Here is an 18,437-nt window from a genome sequence, read left to right as displayed (position 1 = left end):
TTTCTTTATCCTTAGAATTAGTTGAGCCAGTGGTGTTTCATATTCTTTAGAAGATCTCATTTTGGTTTCTTGATCTTCAATAGAAGATTTTGTCCAACAGAGTTCCTTACTAGGCGGGCTACTTGATGCATGCAAATTGATGAAACATCGGTGTCCTTGTGAGACTTCATATCTTTGAAGTCATCATCATCATCATCGAGAGGTAAAACCTCCGCCGAGGGTATCCTCAGTTGAGGTCTCTTGTTCAGGGTCATTGATGTGCCAGGTATGTCTGGTTGTCCATTTAATTGAGTGCACTGGACTACTCGTCAAAATACATCAGTCCCTAGATGAATCTAAAATATTTGCTGTTTTTTTATGAATTTTCAGCAGATTTAATGTCACAATTACTACTATAATGTGTTGTCTAGTTCCTATGAGCGTCCTGCTCATATAGGTATCTGAAGATTTTATTTTAACTTTCACTGGACAATGTATCTTTCAATATAGGATCTTTGGATTTGATAAGGGAGTACGAGGAGGGCAAGGCTGCTTGTTAATTTGGGCATGTTCCTTAGAGACAATGTTGGACATGTAAGTCGCATAATCTTCATAATTGTATTGATTAGAGGTTGATTTTTCAAGTTTGACGGTGTCATGGATAGAGTTTGGTACGCCTCCTTCATTCAAACAAAGGACATCTGTAAATGCTCCTGTGGATCCTTTGTGCAGTTTTGATCTATTGTGCCTGTTCCTGCTGAGGCAGGTATTAGGCTTACTGAGTCAGGATGCGCTGTATCAAGTTTGCAAAGCATGGTGCAGCAGCCTTCAAGTGTTGTGTTCACTCTCTTCGCTCTCTTCCTAGAAGACCTTTCGAAAGTATGTAATCTTATGGCATCACAGATGTTTTTCCTGGCCCGTTTCTTAGCTCTGGTTGCTTGCATGATTGCTGCTAATGGGAGCTCTCCTCTGCGAGGGTTCTTTTGAGGAATCATCCGCTGTACGCAGGGTGTGGCACTTAAAAATGGTTGGAAAAAAACGGCGTGGCTGTATATGACTGTCCCTCTTGCGGCTTCAATAACTCCAGCAGGCAGCACAGACTCTTACAGCTCTAGATAATAGCAGAGTTCCCAAGATTGAGGCTCCTGGAATTGATAGTTGCAAGACTAATACTTCTGAGAGCCCACAAACCGCACTAAGACCGCCTCACCCCGAAGACTACCAAAGCTCATGCCACCAGGCACTAGAGGGAATTCTGTTCACCACTGTACCAAGGAACCTCCCACCAGCCTCCAGCCTGCCTCCAGCCAACTCTCCCTCGAAACACCTGCACTCCAGTGTCGATGACCTACTGAAAGAGTGGTACAAATGGGCAGGCAGGGCTGGGCTCAAGTTACAGGCTTCCTTACATCTTAAATTGAGGTAAATGGCCAACAAGGGGATAATTTACAAGAGATGTGAATCAATTAAATATATTTGAATGCCCCAATGGGTGGCATCTAGAATCAATCAATACAGTATATATATCAATGATTCAGAGTATCATATAATACAGAACTGATCAATCAGCACCCTGGCTGGCTCCACGGGGAATCTGCAAGGAGTCTGCCACTAGCCTTGAGCAATTCCATGAAGTAAAAAGTTGTAACTGTCACGGCTATAGTTGTAACTGGCACTGATACAGACTATTAGAAGCAGGTAGAAGCTGCTACAAGCTGGAGCAGTTGAGTAGTACCAGAGATGCAAATTAATAGTACTAGCGGACACTGGCGTCACACATACAGTAGTACGATGGTGTAATGGCTGTGACAGCGTTGTGTAGTGTTATTGGAGAGCGTTGTTGGACGCTAGTTATAGATACAGCCAAACACTAACTGGAGTTACTGGAGTAGGGTAGAGCAGGAGCTGTGGTTGATTAGAAAAAATAAGGCTACTCAAGGAGCTATAGGAAAGTTCCAGATACCTTCAGCAATAATAGTTAGATAACATAATTTTTGCCAATGTGCACCAGCACCTCTGGGCGCTCTCTCCACTTCATTCACCTCAGGTCGACTCAAGTCAACTCCTCCACCTCCAGTGCTTGCCGGTGCCCTTTACCCTCCAGGGGGATAACCAAGCTTCAGTATTCTCCCCCGGCCCTTTAACCCCGTGAACGCATGCACCTTCCACCTGAGACTCAGTCTGTCGATGCAAGGGAGCCCAGGGAAGACCTCAGGCGTGCATGGGGGAAGGGGCCATGAGGACTGGGAGAGACTGGAGAATCTGGGTGGGCCACATGGACAGCAGAGGATGCCAATGACATGTGCCTCACCACCACGTCCTCCTACTCCTTGCTCACTGTGACCTGCCCCACACGCCGTCTAGAGCAGCCACCTACTCTCTCAAATGTGGAATACTCCCTTAAAGCAGACCAAAGCAGTGCTTTGTGCTGTTTTGCATTGCTTTGAGGCAACTTTCAAGTACGAAACAAGTTTTGCGCTGGAAAGTAAATTCCCCAAAATATATTGTGCAGGTTTGCATCACTTTTGGACACAAACCCAACAAAAATGTTTGTAAATCTGGGCCAGAATGTTTTGATGCATTGGTCAAGTGCTGTCCAACATAAAGACAATGCATTGGGTTCTAGTCTCTTGTGTGCGTCTGCTTCCATTAGGTATTTATTTTTGACTCAATCCCGGTCTGCCTATCTCAATAGAATGAGTTGTGCATAAATATATATTGGTTTTTGTACTGATCTGCCCTTACTAGTACCCCTTTAGTGAAACTGCACAGAAAAGTGTACCTTTCAAGAGCAAAACATATTTTGCACTGGATAGTAAGTTGCAGCTGTTGCTTTATATCGTGCTATCACTGGAGCAAAGCCATAGAATATCTAGGTGTGGAATCCTGATGTGTTGCTGTGGGATTCCATTCTGGAACGTACTGAGGTTTGGGTTGTGTAAGTTTCAACTGAGTTATTTTTTTTTGGGTAGTTTTGTACAGCATGTGAATGCGTAAAGGCGTCATCGCCCAACGTCTAGGGCACTGGGGGGGTGATGGGTGACATAGATAAAAATTACAGAAGGAGGCCTACCCTGTGTCTTACAATGCCCAGAGGTCAGATACCAAAGAAACTACGACGCTCAGCGTAAAGAGACAATCTCTTTTTACCTGTGAAGTGCCAAGTTTTAAGATGTTTCCTAAAACTCAGAAAATTAAATGGGCTTCTAAGATGTCTGGGAAGACTGTCCCACAGAAGAGCTGAGTTGTGAATAAAACTCCTGCCTCCCCATTACATTCTTCTAATATTTTGGACATTGACTGTCCTAGAATTGATCGAATGTAATGTTCTTCTAGGCCTGTACCTGGAAAGGTTGTTCTTCAAGTAGGATTGGCCATTCCCATAAAGGATTTTGTGTGCCAGCCACAAAGCTTTGAAAATTATTCTCTCCTTCATGGAGAGCCAATGCAGCTCTTGTAGCACCTCAAGACACTGGCTTGAAATTGGGGATATTTTTCATGAGGCAAGCTGACGCATTCTGTAGGTATTAGAGTTTCCTCAGAGAGCGCTGATGAATACCTAGATATAAAGAATGACAGTAGTCCAGACTATATAACACTAAGGAGGTGACCACTGAGTTTTAAAGTTCTAATGGTATGGAAGCATCTTCTTGATTGTAAGCAGTAAAAAAACGCATTCGCTTGTCAGTTTAGTAATTTGAGCATAGAAAGATAGACTAGGGTAGAAGATTATTCCCAGGTTCCTGAACAAAGGAACAGGACTGGGACAGGAAGCCAATGTCCGAGCCACCAAGATAGATCCCAGAAAGCGGCATAGTTCCCAAACAGGAGAACCTCAGTGTTAGTTGATTAAAGCATGAGGTAGTTGTTGCCCATAACACACTATACTTAGGGTAGGGTCAGGGGCCAATATTTAGAGACTCAGCGGGATATACAGCCCCATATCCCGCAGAGTCTCTAAATATTAGCCTCTGACCCTACACTAAGTATAGTGTGTTATGTTCTTGTGCAGCTACGGCTGTGGGTCTTTGTGATAGGTCTTGCACTTTATCTGGACCTCGTCTGGAGCCACACGAATAGTGTGACTTTGCTCCGTTTTCTCATTTTTCTGCTTGTCTGTTGTCACAGTAGAGCTTTTTTTACTTTCACACTTCCTTCATCATGGCAGAAAATTGGGGTTTGGCTTACGATGATGACGAATTGCAGTCCATCTTATCCCTTAATCCTAGTATTCTGGACAGTCTTCCTTCTACGGCGGCAAGCAATGAGGACGAGTGGTATAAAGTCCTAGGCCTGAGGAAGTCACACTCACGAACTGTTGTCCATGGCCTTGCCATGGCAGAGTATTTAAGAGGAAACTGTGCTCCGACTGGCCTTGTGGTAACTAATGCCCCAAGATTATTTCTTAAGGATAAACAATTCCTGAAGGACTGGTCAATGATTGCGTGGCGCTGCACATGCTATTGGCTTATATTAATCATCAAAACAGCCAAGCGTGTGGCAGATACCATCTTGATCGAAATTCAGGTGCTAGAAGCCCAAATTAAAACAACTATTAGTACGTCTTTTAAGAAAAATCAAGACGAAACGAACAAAAGTAATAGAGAATTTAAAGACAACATTCTCTTTACAAAAATTTAGAAATTCAAGAAGGATCTTGCCAAATCTACTTTTGATAAGGTGTATCCATACACAAGTGATAGCTATGTCCCTCCTGAATACAATACCAAAGGGCATAGGCTAGGATCCACATATGCCTCATCATCATCGGATGATAGATCAAATTCAAGTGACTCTGATACATCCCTGAAAAGAGGCCAACAGGGTAGAGGGAGAGGTAAGAATTATCAATCAAGATGGCGGGGGGCCCACCTAATCACTACCAACAATGGTGGCAACCTAACCCACGGTAACCTCCTTTCCCCACAGGCCCTATGGGACCAATGGGTCCTTTCCAGCCTAACTATACAGGGAACTTCCCTAATCAACCTTTTTTAGGGTTTGGCCGGGGACCCCGAGGGGGAGACACAGAAGCCAAAGAACCCAGGTCCATTGGAGCCCACCAGCATCTCCCCACACGCTTCACAGTCTCAAGAAGAATCAGGGGGGGCAAACAGGGCCCAGCACGGAATCGGACTAGTTATAAATCTCAGTTCTAAAGTACTGAGTATAGATGTATGTATGTATATGTATTTATATAGCGCAAATCACCGACCCGGTATCTAAGCGCTTGCTTAGGGAACCCGTCCTGGTATTCCACTGTGAGATAGCCCCGGCAGGGTATCCACGAGGTGAAAGCCAGGCATCCCACCGCGAGGGGCCGTTGTGGAGATTAGGCAAGCTATTGCCCAGAGTCGCAGAGTGTGAACCCGTGAATCGAGTAGGCACCGGAGCGAGAATTGTCGAGTCCGTGGACATTTTAGGACTCAAGACCCGCCGAGCCGGGAATTGAACCCTGGTCCCAGGCTGACCTCTGCTTCCAGGTCTGCCTCCTCTAACCAGTGAGCCACACTTCTGAGGAAAATGTTCTTAATAGAGGACTTGGATTTGTCACAACAACCCATGGAGATCCTTTTAACACAAACTGGGAGATGGCAAACTTCTTCCACAAGGTGAGACTGCATTTTTTCTTTAAAGGAAAAAATGAGGAACTAGACTCCATTGATACCAATACAGGATTGATACCTTTTATCCCCCCCTCATATGGTACCACCTCAGGTACTCACATTCGAGAAGGCAGTGAGTGACGACATTTCTCGTATTCTTGAAAAAGAACAGAAGAAATTCTCTAATCTATCCAGAAAGGAAGAGACAGCCTTGCGCAGCCTTATGTCAGACTCTAAGATAACTATCAAACCGGCTGACAAAGGCGGTGCGATAGTCCTTTTGGACTCTGAAACTTAGCGGACTGAATGCTTGAGACAGCTGGGAGAGAGAAAAGCCTATCGCCCTCTGAAAGAAGACCCTACTGAAAGAATTAAGAGTAACATCTCCACTATGGTGGAAGAAGCATTAAGTGAGGGATGGATAGCAGCACATGAGGCAATTTTTCTACAGACCAAGCGCCCAGTAATGCCTTATTTCTATGTACTTCCAGAAGTCCACAAACCCACTAGACCACCAGTGGGTCGCCCAATTATTTATGGGATTGGTTCACTTTTAGAATCATTGTCTACTTTTGTAGACTTCTTTCTCAGTCCAATGGTCAAAGATATGCAGATATTTTTACAGGACACAACTGATGTGCTGAGACTATTTCCTGAAGTTGAGTTTGACTATGAAACAGATTTACTTGTCTCTTTTGACGTTGAGTCATTATATACTTCAATTCCGCAAGACGAGACACTTGACAAAGTCAATGCGTTATTGGAACAATGGGATCTCAATTCAATAACGCCCATTCACTTTATCATGGCCTGTGCACAAATTGCGACGAAAGACAACTTTTTTAGATTCAAAGACACGATTTATCTCCAAACGTCAGGCACGAGCATGGGAAGCATTTTTGCTCCCAGCCTGGCGAATCTATATGTTCATGGGTTTGAAGAAGAGCACATGCTTACTGAATCTAATCCTTTTCGTGAGTCTATACGGCTTTGGAGGAGATATATTGACGACATTTTGGCCATTTGGCGAGGTGACATTACCAGTGTCAATCAGTTTTTGGCCTGGTTCAATAGTCGTAACAACTTCCTCAGATTCACAATTGAGGTTGATAAACACAAGTTGCCTTTTCTAGACCTCTGGATTGTCGCCTCTCCCAGAGGCCTTGAGACTGAACTTTACACTAAACCTATGGCTAAACCTATGGCTAGGAACTCTCTGCTGAGCTACAAGAGTCACCATCCTAGGGCTCTTAAAGACAATTTACCCTATGGCCAATTCCTGCGTATTCACAGGATTTGTTCCATGAGACAGCTTCCAAAAACATGCTCAGAAGCTCACATCTCACCTGGTAGAAAGACACTACCCTGCGAAACTAGTACGACGTGCGGCCAAGCGTGCTAGTAACAACAATGGAGAAGGGCTGTTGGAACCCAGGATACCGAAAGAAACAACACCTAGGTTGACCTTTGTCAACACGTTCAGCACAGTGTCGAATGAAGTTAAAAAAACGGTATGATGACACTGAAAAATATTGAATATTGGTGGTGAATGTTTGTCTGAACCTCTTTTTGCCTTCAAAAGAAATAGCAATCTGCGTGACAAACTTGTGCACACTAGACCGGGTAATCATACATCTCAGACTCAAGATACCATATGGGGTTTACTAGCTCTACCGGGACATTTTCCCTGTGGTATGTGTAAGGTGTGTCCCCTCACCAAGAAATCCAAGTTCGTCGAGATTGGGACCGATCGACCATGGATACAGAAAAAATTTACGAATTGCAATAGCGATAAAGTGGTTTACTTGATCTCTTGCCCCTGCAATTTGAAGTATGCAGGGATGACCAGTCGAAAGATAAAGCTTAGAATAATGGAACACATGAGCACCGTGAGGTGCAAGAAACAAGCTACACGATTAACTTCTCATTATCTAGAGATGAATCATCGACCAGAGGACATGGTCTGGACTATTCTTGAACAACCCTTTATCCCAGAGCACATTACTGACATATCGAAATTCCTTTTACTAAGGGAACAGAGATGGGTGTTTAGGACACTGAGGGGCTCAATGACTCCATTCCATGGTCCACTTTGTGATGTACGAAACCCGTATATACATATATTGTTATCCTGCTCGAATTAATAGCGATAGAGCTTACTTGCAAGATGTCTGATTATGAGAATCTAAAGAAAAAACACATAACTCCATGTTCTAAGAACTAACCACAGTCTGTGTATACATGGTTTAATACCTTTACATATACAAGCAGGTTACTCATGTACAACACCAGCTGGTAGAATAAGGTGTGACTAGGTACAACACGGCCCTAGGTCATGGGCAAGAGTACTTAATAAGTACCTAAGTAAAGCTTTACCATCATATATTATGTAGTGCTTTTAAGACACAATGGGTCCCTGGCATGCTGGACTGTTCACAACTACTCAATATATGCGTTAGAGAATAAGACCTATATACAGGCATAGCTAATCCTGCAGTGTCCAAAGGGGTGGCCAGGCAGGTCAGTATGTGGGTGTTTTTTTGTGGCTGCTTGCTGGCCTGTTTTGTGGTCTGGTGGACTGTTTTTACTGTTGATTTATGTGTAGTTAGCCTGTGACCAGCCACCCACAAACCTTTGACTTGTTAAACACTGTTTAATAATATTTTCCCACCTTAAATATGATTTGCCTTGTGAACTGGGGACGTTTGTGGTTGTTGATGATGCAGAGTACCAAGTTCTAGAGATGTTTGTCAGGAGGGGTCCTTCCCGCTGAAAATCTTGAAATAGGGGTCACGGCATTCAAAAGTTTGAAGACCTCTGCCATAGTGGCATAGGGAGGGGGTGGCAGCGTGCCCTGGGGGGCACGACCATTGGGGGCGGCGGCTTACACGCCCTCACCCTCGTCCCATTGCTGTTATCCCCCCCCACTGCTCTTCTATTCATCCGCCGCAGAAGGCATAATGCCTAGCTACGCTACTGTCACTTCCATGGGCTGCTACAGTTTCCATTGCTGCTGCTGGCGTGGGCGGGTTTGATTGTTGAGAGCCCACCCTCACGGGGTTGGGCCTAAAACCTCTGGGCCCTGTGGTCTCTGATGTCATTGATGTCTGTACCAGGGCTGGTCTCAGTCTAATCTCTAGTTTGTTCCTATCCAAATGATAAGCTTCTTCCCCTTGATTAGGTCTGAGGTACTGGACAGACTAGATTGAGTGTGAGGCTTTTCTGTGGCTCCTTTTGGGATCATGATTTCATTGCCGCTGACCGCTTGTTCTTCTACCCCTTGCGACTGCTGTCTCAGGTGGGTGCAGGAGAATCTAACCTGTTAGTACTCTATTGATATGTGCATGAATTATGCCCTATTTGTTGCACAAAAGGCCTGAATAAAAATTTATATTAATGAATGCGAGGGTGGTGTGCTTCCCTGAGACCGTGGCAGATTGTATTATAAACTGTCTGTTGCTATTATCCACCTGAAACTCTGACACATTAATTTCTTTTTGATTTTCCAACGGTTGCGTTACAGTAATTGGTGTAGCTGTTTCCACCTGCAATTGAGTATGTTCCCTATTTCAGTTCTCCAAAGTTGGCCTTTTTTAACCTTTTCTATAAGTGTTCACTTTTAGCCTAGATAGGACTATATTTCTTTCCTGCCATCAATCTTGACTTTGTTATTGATGGAGTATGGCCATCTTTAATTGCCTTGGGATCAGGCCCAGAAGCACGCTCGGGGTCTATACTCCAACGCCATGATTAGAATTGCTCCGCTCTTGTTATGTACAGTTGGGAACATTTGCTATTTTTCTAGATAGTTTCACATCACAGTCCACTAAGATTGAATTCATTACTTTTGGTACCTCTTCAGTTCAAAATGGGAAGCAAGTACAAGACTCTTTTTGGGCTGCTGTCTGATTAAGTTTAAGTTTCATGGCTTCTTCCATTGCAGCTGTTCTACGAGGGATGTTGACTCTGAATGTGGAACATTCTCCTAGCACCTGCGTTTGGTCCTCACATTTTATGGAGTGTCGTGTTTATGCTCAAGCTATAATGTCTAATGTTCTGCACATCGCTTTCTTTATCCTTAGAATCAGTTGAGCCAGTGGTGTTTCATATTCTTTAGAAGATCTCATTTTGGTTTCTTGATCTTCAATAGAAGATTTTGTCCAACAGAGTTCCTTACTAGGCGGGCTACTTGATGCATGCAAATTGATGAAACATCGGTGTCCTTGTGAGACTTAATATCTTTGAAGTCATCATCTTCATTATCGAGAGGTAAAACCTCCGCCGAGGGTATCCTCAGTTGAGGTCTCTTGTTCAGGGTCATTGATGTGCCAGGTATGTCTGGTTGTCCATTTAATTAAGTGCACTGGACTACTCGTCAAAATACATCAGTCCCTAGATGAATCTAAAATATTTGCTGTTTTTTTATGAATTTTCAGCAGATTTAATGTCACAATTACTACTATAATGTGTTGTCTAGTTCCTATGAGCGTCCTGCTCATATAGGTATCTGAAGATTTTATTTTAACTTTCACTGGACAATGTATCTTTCAATATAGGATCTTTGGATTTGATAAGGGAGTACGAGGAGGGCAAGTCTGCTTGTTAATTTGGGCATGTTCCTTAGAGACAATGTTGGACATGTAAGTCGCATTATCTTCATAATTGTATTGATTAGAGGTTGATTTTTCAAGTTTGACGGTGTCATGGATAGAGTTTGGTACGCCTCCTTCATTCAAACAAAGGACATCTGTAAATGCTCCTGTGGATCCTTTGTGCAGTTTTGATCTATTGTGCCTGTTCCTGCTGAGGCAGGTATTAGGCTTACTGAGTCAGGATGCGCTGTATCAAGTTTGCAAAGCATGGTGCAGCAGCCTTCAAGTGTTGTGTTCACTCTCTTCGCTCTCTTCCTAGAAGACCTTTCGAAAGTATGTAATCTTATGGCATCACAGATGTTTTTCCTGGCCCGTTTCTTAGCTCTGGTTGCTTGCATGATTGCTGCTAATGGGAGCTCTCCTCTGCGAGGGTTCTTTTGAGGAATCATCCGCTGTACGCAGGGTGTGGCACTTAAAAATGGTTGGAAAAAAACGGCGTGGCTGTATATGACTGTCCCTCTTGCGGCTTCAATAACTCCAGCAGGCAGCACATACTCTTACAGCTCTAGATAATAGCAGAGTTCCCAAGATTGAGGCTCCTGGAATTGATAGTTGCAAGACTAATACTTCTGAGAGCCCACAAACCGCACTAAGACCGCCTCACCCCGAAGACTACCAAAGCTCATGCCACCAGGCACTAGAGGGAATTCTGTTCACCACTGTACCAAGGAACCTCCCACCAGCCTCCAGCCTGCCTCCAGCCAACTCTCCCTCGAAACACCTGCACTCCAGTGTCGATGACCTACTGAAAGAGTGGTACAAATGGGCAGGCAGGGCTGGGCTCAAGTTACAAGCTTCCTTACATCTTAAATTGAGGTAAATGGCCAACAAGGGGATAATTTACAAGAGATGTGAATCAATTAAATATATTTGAATGCCCCAATGGGTGGCATCTAGAATCAATCAATACAGTATATATATCAATGATTCAGAGTATCATATAATACAGAACTGATCAATCAGCACCCTGGCTGGCTCCACGGGGAATCTGCAAGGAGTCTGCCACTAGCCTTGAGCAATTCCATGAAGTAAAAAGTTGTAACTGTCACGGCTATAGTTGTAACTGGCACCGATACAGACTATTAGAAGCAGGTAGAAGCTGCTACAAGCTGGAGCAGTTGAGTAGTACCAGAGATGCAAATTAATAGTACTAGCGGACACTGGCGTCACACATACAGTAGTACGATGGTGTAATGGCTGTGACAGCGTTGTGTAGTGTTATTGGAGAGCGTTGTTGGACGCTAGTTATAGATACAGCCAAACACTAACTGGAGTTACTGGAGTAGGGTAGAGCAGGAGCTGTGGTTGATTAGAAAAAATAAGGCTAATCAAGGAGCTATAGGAAAGTTCCAGATACCTTCAGCAATAATAGTTAGATAACATAATTTTTGCCAATGTGCACCAGCACCTCTGGGCGCTCTCTCCACTTCATTCACCTCAGGTCGACTCAAGTCAACTCCTCCACCTCCAGTGCTTGCCGGTGCCCTTTACCCTCCAGGGGGATAACCAAGCTTCAGTATTCTCCCCCGGCCCTTTAACCCTGTGAACGCATGCACCTTCCACCTGAGACTCAGTCTGTCGATGCAAGGGAGCCCAGGGAAGACCTCAGGGGTGCATGGGGGAAGGGGCCATGAGGACTGGGAGAGACTGGAGAATCTGGGTGGGCCACATGGACAGCAGAGGATGCCAATGACATGTGCCTCACCACCACGTCCTCCTACTCCTTGCTCACTGTGACCTGCCCCACACGCCGTCTAGAGCAGCCACCTACTCTCTCAAATGTGGAATACTCCCTTAAAGCAGACCAAAGCAGTGCTTTGTGCTGTTTTGCATTGCTTTGAGGCAACTTTCAAGTACGAAACAAGTTTTGCGCTGGAAAGTAAATTCCCCAAAATATTTTGTGCAGGTTTGCATCACTTTTGGACACAAACCCAACAAAAATGTTTGTAAATCTGGGCCAGAATGTTTTGATGCATTGGTCAAGTGCTGTCCAACATAAAGACAATGCATTGGGTTCTAGTCTCTTGTGTGCGTCTGCTTCCATTAGGTATTTATTTTTGACTCAATCCCGGTCTGCCTATCTCAATAGAATGAGTTGTGCATAAATATATATTGGTTTTTGTACTGATCTGCCCTTACTAGTACCCCTTTAGTGAAACTGCACAGAAAAGTGTACCTTTCAAGAGCAAAACATATTTTGCACTGGATAGTAAGTTGCAGCTGGTGCTTTATATCGTGCTATCACTGGAGCAAAGCCATAGAATATCTAGGTGTGGAATCCTGATGTGTTGCTGTGGGATTCCATTCTGGAACGTACTGAGGTTTGGGTTGTGTAAGTTTCAACGGAGTTATTTTTTTTTGGGTAGTTTTGTACAGCATGTGAATGCGTAAAGGCGTCATCGCCCAACGTCTAGGGCACTGGGGGGGTGATGGGTGACATAGATAAAAATTACAGAAAGAGCCTACCCTCTGTCTTACAATGCCCAGAGGTCAGATACCAAAGAAACTACGACGCTCAGCGTAAAGAGACAATCTCTTTTTACCTGTGAAGTGCCAAGTTTTAAGATGTTTCCTAAAACTCAGAAAATTAAATGGGCTTCTAAGATGTCTGGGAAGACTGTCCCACAGAAGAGCTGAGTTGTGAATAAAACTCCTGCCTCCCCATTACATTCTTCTAATATTTTGGACATTGACTGTCCTAGAATTGATCGAATGTAATGTTCTTCTAGGCCTGTACCTGGAAAGGTTGTTCTTCAAGTAGGATTGGCCATTCCCATAAAGGATTTTGTGTGCCAGCCACAAAGCTTTGAAAATTATTCTCTCCTTCATGGAGAGCCAATGCAGCTCTTGTAGCACCTCAAGACACTGGCTTGAAATTGGGGATATTTTTCATGAGGCAAGCTGACGCATTCTGTAGGTATTAGAGTTTCCTCAGAGAGCGCTGATGAATACCTAGATATAAAGAATGACAGTAGTCCAGACTATATAACACTAAGGAGGTGACCACTGAGTTTTAAAGTTCTAATGGTATGGAAGCATCTTCTTGATTGTAAGCAGTAAAAAAACGCATTCGCTTGTCAGTTTAGTAATTTGAGCATAGAAAGATAGACTAGGGTAGAAGATTATTCCCAGGTTCCTGAACAAAGGAACAGGACTGGGACAGGAAGCCAATGTCCGAGCCACCAAGATAGATCCCAGAAAGCGGCATAGTTCCCAAACAGGAGAACCTCAGTGTTAGTTGATTAAAGCATGAGGTAGTTGTTGCCCATAACACACTATACTTAGGGTAGGGTCAGGGGCCAATATTTAGAGACTCAGCGGGATATACAGCCCCATATCCCGCAGAGTCTCTAAATATTAGCCTCTGACCCTACACTAAGTATAGTGTGTTATGTTCTTGTGCAGCTACGGCTGTGGGTCTTTGTGATAGGTCTTGCACTTTATCTGGACCTCGTCTGGAGCCACACGAATAGTGTGACTTTGCTCCGTTTTCTCATTTTTCTGCTTGTCTGTTGTCACAGTAGAGCTTTTTTTACTTTCACACTTCCTTCATCATGGCAGAAAATTGGGGTTTGGCTTACGATGATGACGAATTGCAGTCCATCTTATCCCTTAATCCTAGTATTCTGGACAGTCTTCCTTCTACGGCGGCAAGCAATGAGGACGAGTGGTATAAAGTCCTAGGCCTGAGGAAGTCACACTCACGAACTGTTGTCCATGGCCTTGCCATGGCAGAGTATTTAAGAGGAAACTGTGCTCCGACTGGCCTTGTGGTAACTAATGCCCCAAGATTATTTCTTAAGGATAAACAATTCCTGAAGGACTGGTCAATGATTGCGTGGCGCTGCACATGCTATTGGCTTATATTAATCATCAAAACAGCCAAGCGTGTGGCAGATACCATCTTGATCGAAATTCAGGTGCTAGAAGCCCAAATTAAAACAACTATTAGTACGTCTTTTAAGAAAAATCAAGACGAAACGAACAAAAGTAATAGAGAATTTAAAGACAACATTCTCTTTACAAAAATTTAGAAATTCAAGAAGGATCTTGCCAAATCTACTTTTGATAAGGTGTATCCATACACAAGTGATAGCTATGTCCCTCCTGAATACAATACCAAAGGGCATAGGCTAGGATCCACATATGCCTCATCATCATCGGATGATAGATCAAATTCAAGTGACTCTGATACATCCCTGAAAAGAGGCCAACAGGGTAGAGGGAGAGGTAAGAATTATCAATCAAGATGGCGGGGGGCCCACCTAATCACTACCAACAATGGTGGCAACCTAACCCACGGTAACCTCCTTTCCCCACAGGCCCTATGGGACCAATGGGTCCTTTCCAGCCTAACTATACAGGGAACTTCCCTAATCAACCTTTTTTAGGGTTTGGCCGGGGACCCCGAGGGGGAGACACAGAAGCCAAAGAACCCAGGTCCATTGGAGCCCACCAGCATCTCCCCACACGCTTCACAGTCTCAAGAAGAATCAGGGGGGGCAAACAGGGCCCAGCACGGAATCGGACTAGTTATAAATCTCAGTTCTAAAGTACTGAGTATAGATGTATGTATGTATATGTATTTATATAGCGCAAATCACCGACCCGGTATCTAAGCGCTTGCTTAGGGAACCCGTCCTGGTATTCCACTGTGAGATAGCCCCGGCAGGGTATCCACGAGGTGAAAGCCAGGCATCCCACCGCGAGGGGCCGTTGTGGAGATTAGGCAAGCTATTGCCCAGAGTCGCAGAGTGTGAACCCGTGAATCGAGTAGGCACCGGAGCGAGAATTGTCGAGTCCGTGGACATTTTAGGACTCAAGACCCGCCGAGCCGGGAATTGAACCCTGGTCCCAGGCTGACCTCTGCTTCCAGGTCTGCCTCCTCTAACCAGTGAGCCACACTTCTGAGGAAAATGTTCTTAATAGAGGACTTGGATTTGTCACAACAACCCATGGAGATCCTTTTAACACAAACTGGGAGATGGCAAACTTCTTCCACAAGGTGAGACTGCATTTTTTCTTTAAAGGAAAAAATGAGGAACTAGACTCCATTGATACCAATACAGGATTGATACCTTTTATCCCCCCCTCATATGGTACCACCTCAGGTACTCACATTCGAGAAGGCAGTGAGTGACGACATTTCTCGTATTCTTGAAAAAGAACAGAAGAAATTCTCTAATCTATCCAGAAAGGAAGAGACAGCCTTGCGCAGCCTTATGTCAGACTCTAAGATAACTATCAAACCGGCTGACAAAGGCGGTGCGATAGTCCTTTTGGACTCTGAAACTTAGCGGACTGAATGCTTGAGACAGCTGGGAGAGAGAAAAGCCTATCGCCCTCTGAAAGAAGACCCTACTGAAAGAATTAAGAGTAACATCTCCACTATGGTGGAAGAAGCATTAAGTGAGGGATGGATAGCAGCACATGAGGCAATTTTTCTACAGACCAAGCGCCCAGTAATGCCTTATTTCTATGTACTTCCAGAAGTCCACAAACCCACTAGACCACCAGTGGGTCGCCCAATTATTTATGGGATTGGTTCACTTTTAGAATCATTGTCTACTTTTGTAGACTTCTTTCTCAGTCCAATGGTCAAAGATATGCAGATATTTTTACAGGACACAACTGATGTGCTGAGACTATTTCCTGAAGTTGAGTTTGACTATGAAACAGATTTACTTGTCTCTTTTGACGTTGAGTCATTATATACTTCAATTCCGCAAGACGAGACACTTGACAAAGTCAATGCGTTATTGGAACAATGGGATCTCAATTCAATAACGCCCATTCACTTTATCATGGCCTGTGCACAAATTGCGACGAAAGACAACTTTTTTAGATTCAAAGACACGATTTATCTCCAAACGTCAGGCACGAGCATGGGAAGCATTTTTGCTCCCAGCCTGGCGAATCTATATGTTCATGGGTTTGAAGAAGAGCACATGCTTACTGAATCTAATCCTTTTCGTGAGTCTATACGGCTTTGGAGGAGATATATTGACGACATTTTGGCCATTTGGCGAGGTGACATTACCAGTGTCAATCAGTTTTTGGCCTGGTTCAATAGTCGTAACAACTTCCTCAGATTCACAATTGAGGTTGATAAACACAAGTTGCCTTTTCTAGACCTCTGGATTGTCGCCTCTCCCAGAGGCCTTGAGACTGAACTTTACACTAAACCTATGGCTAAACCTATGGCTAGGAACTCTCTGCTGAGCTACAAGAGTCACCATCCTAGGGCTCTTAAAGACAATTTACCCTATGGCCAATTCCTGCGTATTCACAGGATTTGTTCCACGAGACAGCTTCCAAAAACATGCTCAGAAGCTCACATCTCACCTGGTAGAAAGACACTACCCTGCGAAACTAGTACGACGTGCGGCCAAGCGTGCTAGTAACAACAATGGAGAAGGGCTGTTGGAACCCAGGATACCGAAAGAAACAACACCTAGGTTGACCTTTGTCAACACGTTCAGCACAGTGTCGAATGAAGTTAAAAAAACGGTATGATGACACTGAAAAATATTGAATATTGGTGGTGAATGTTTGTCTGAACCTCTTTTTGCCTTCAAAAGAAATAGCAATCTGCGTGACAAACTTGTGCACACTAGACCGGGTAATCATACATCTCAGACTCAAGATACCATATGGGGTTTACTAGCTCTACCGGGACATTTTCCCTGTGGTATGTGTAAGGTGTGTCCCCTCACCAAGAAATCCAAGTTCGTCGAGATTGGGACCGATCGACCATGGATACAGAAAAAATTTACGAATTGCAATAGCGATAAAGTGGTTTACTTGATCTCTTGCCCCTGCAATTTGAAGTATGCAGGGATGACCAGTCGAAAGATAAAGCTTAGAATAATGGAACACATGAGCACCGTGAGGTGCAAGAAACAAGCTACACGATTAACTTCTCATTATCTAGAGATGAATCATCGACCAGAGGACATGGTCTGGACTATTCTTGAACAACCCTTTATCCCAGAGCACATTACTGACATATCGAAATTCCTTTTACTAAGGGAACAGAGATGGGTGTTTAGGACACTGAGGGGCTCAATGACTCCATTCCATGGTCCACTTTGTGATGTACGAAACCCGTATATACATATATTGTTATCCTGCTCGAATTAATAGCGATAGAGCTTACTTGCAAGATGTCTGATTATGAGAATCTAAAGAAAAACCACATAACTCCATGTTCTAAGAACTAACCACAGTCTGTGTATACATGGTTTAATACCTTTACATATACAAGCAGGTTACTCATGTACAACACCAGCTGGTAGAATAAGGTGTGACTAGGTACAACACGGCCCTAGGTCATGGGCAAGAGTACTTAATAAGTACCTAAGTAAAGCTTTACCATCATATATTATGTAGTGCTTTAAGACACAATGGGTCCCTGGCATGCTGGACTGTTCACAACTACTCAATATATGCGTTAGAGAATAAGACCTATATACAGGCATAGCTAATCCTGCTTCTTGTATATAAGTTGTGTTTATTTCACTCGTTTTTCAATAACACCTGTTTGAATACTTAGAGTCTTATGTATGAACATTACGGACATACACACAAAATAGGCATATTCATTTCAGGGTACTACATTTCCCATGATTCTTTGTTGACTCTTAGTTGTCACCAGACGCACTCTTGGTACTCTCGTGCTCAGCGTGATCTCGCGAGTCATGGGATTGCACTCTGCGTGACGACGCGGAAGCCGGTTGCACTTAGGAACATCCACGATCTCTTTATAAACACCCGGGGCTCCAGGCATCGGTACCTCCACGACGGCTTGGAAGACAGTCAGAGGTACCGACAGCCAGGTAAGAGCAGGCGCAGACACTGTGGAGCTTTGTTGCCCCCGATTTGTTGTATCTTATTATATGATCTATTTAACAGTTTGAGTTCGGCGCAGACACTGTGGAGCTTTGTTGCCCCAATTTGCTGTATCTTATTATACGATCTATTTAACAGGTTGAGAGTGAGTGAGCATATTGAGTAGAGCTTTGCGTTTTCCAGGTGAAGTTGGACTTTGTTAAGATAAGGGACTTACTAATATGATCCCTACTAGCCCAGATGGGTCAGAGACATGGTTAGACGTTGATGAACTGATGAGCATGTGATGACCAGTTCCATGTTAAACTATCTCGTTTTATTGAGGGAAGTGGTTGTCTGCATTGTACAT

This window comes from Lissotriton vulgaris, chromosome 4_1 (assembly GCF_964263255.1).
Source record: "Lissotriton vulgaris chromosome 4_1, aLisVul1.2, whole genome shotgun sequence".
NCBI lineage: Eukaryota > Metazoa > Chordata > Amphibia > Caudata > Salamandridae > Lissotriton > Lissotriton vulgaris.
Note: the sequence above shows the minus strand (reverse complement) of the source record.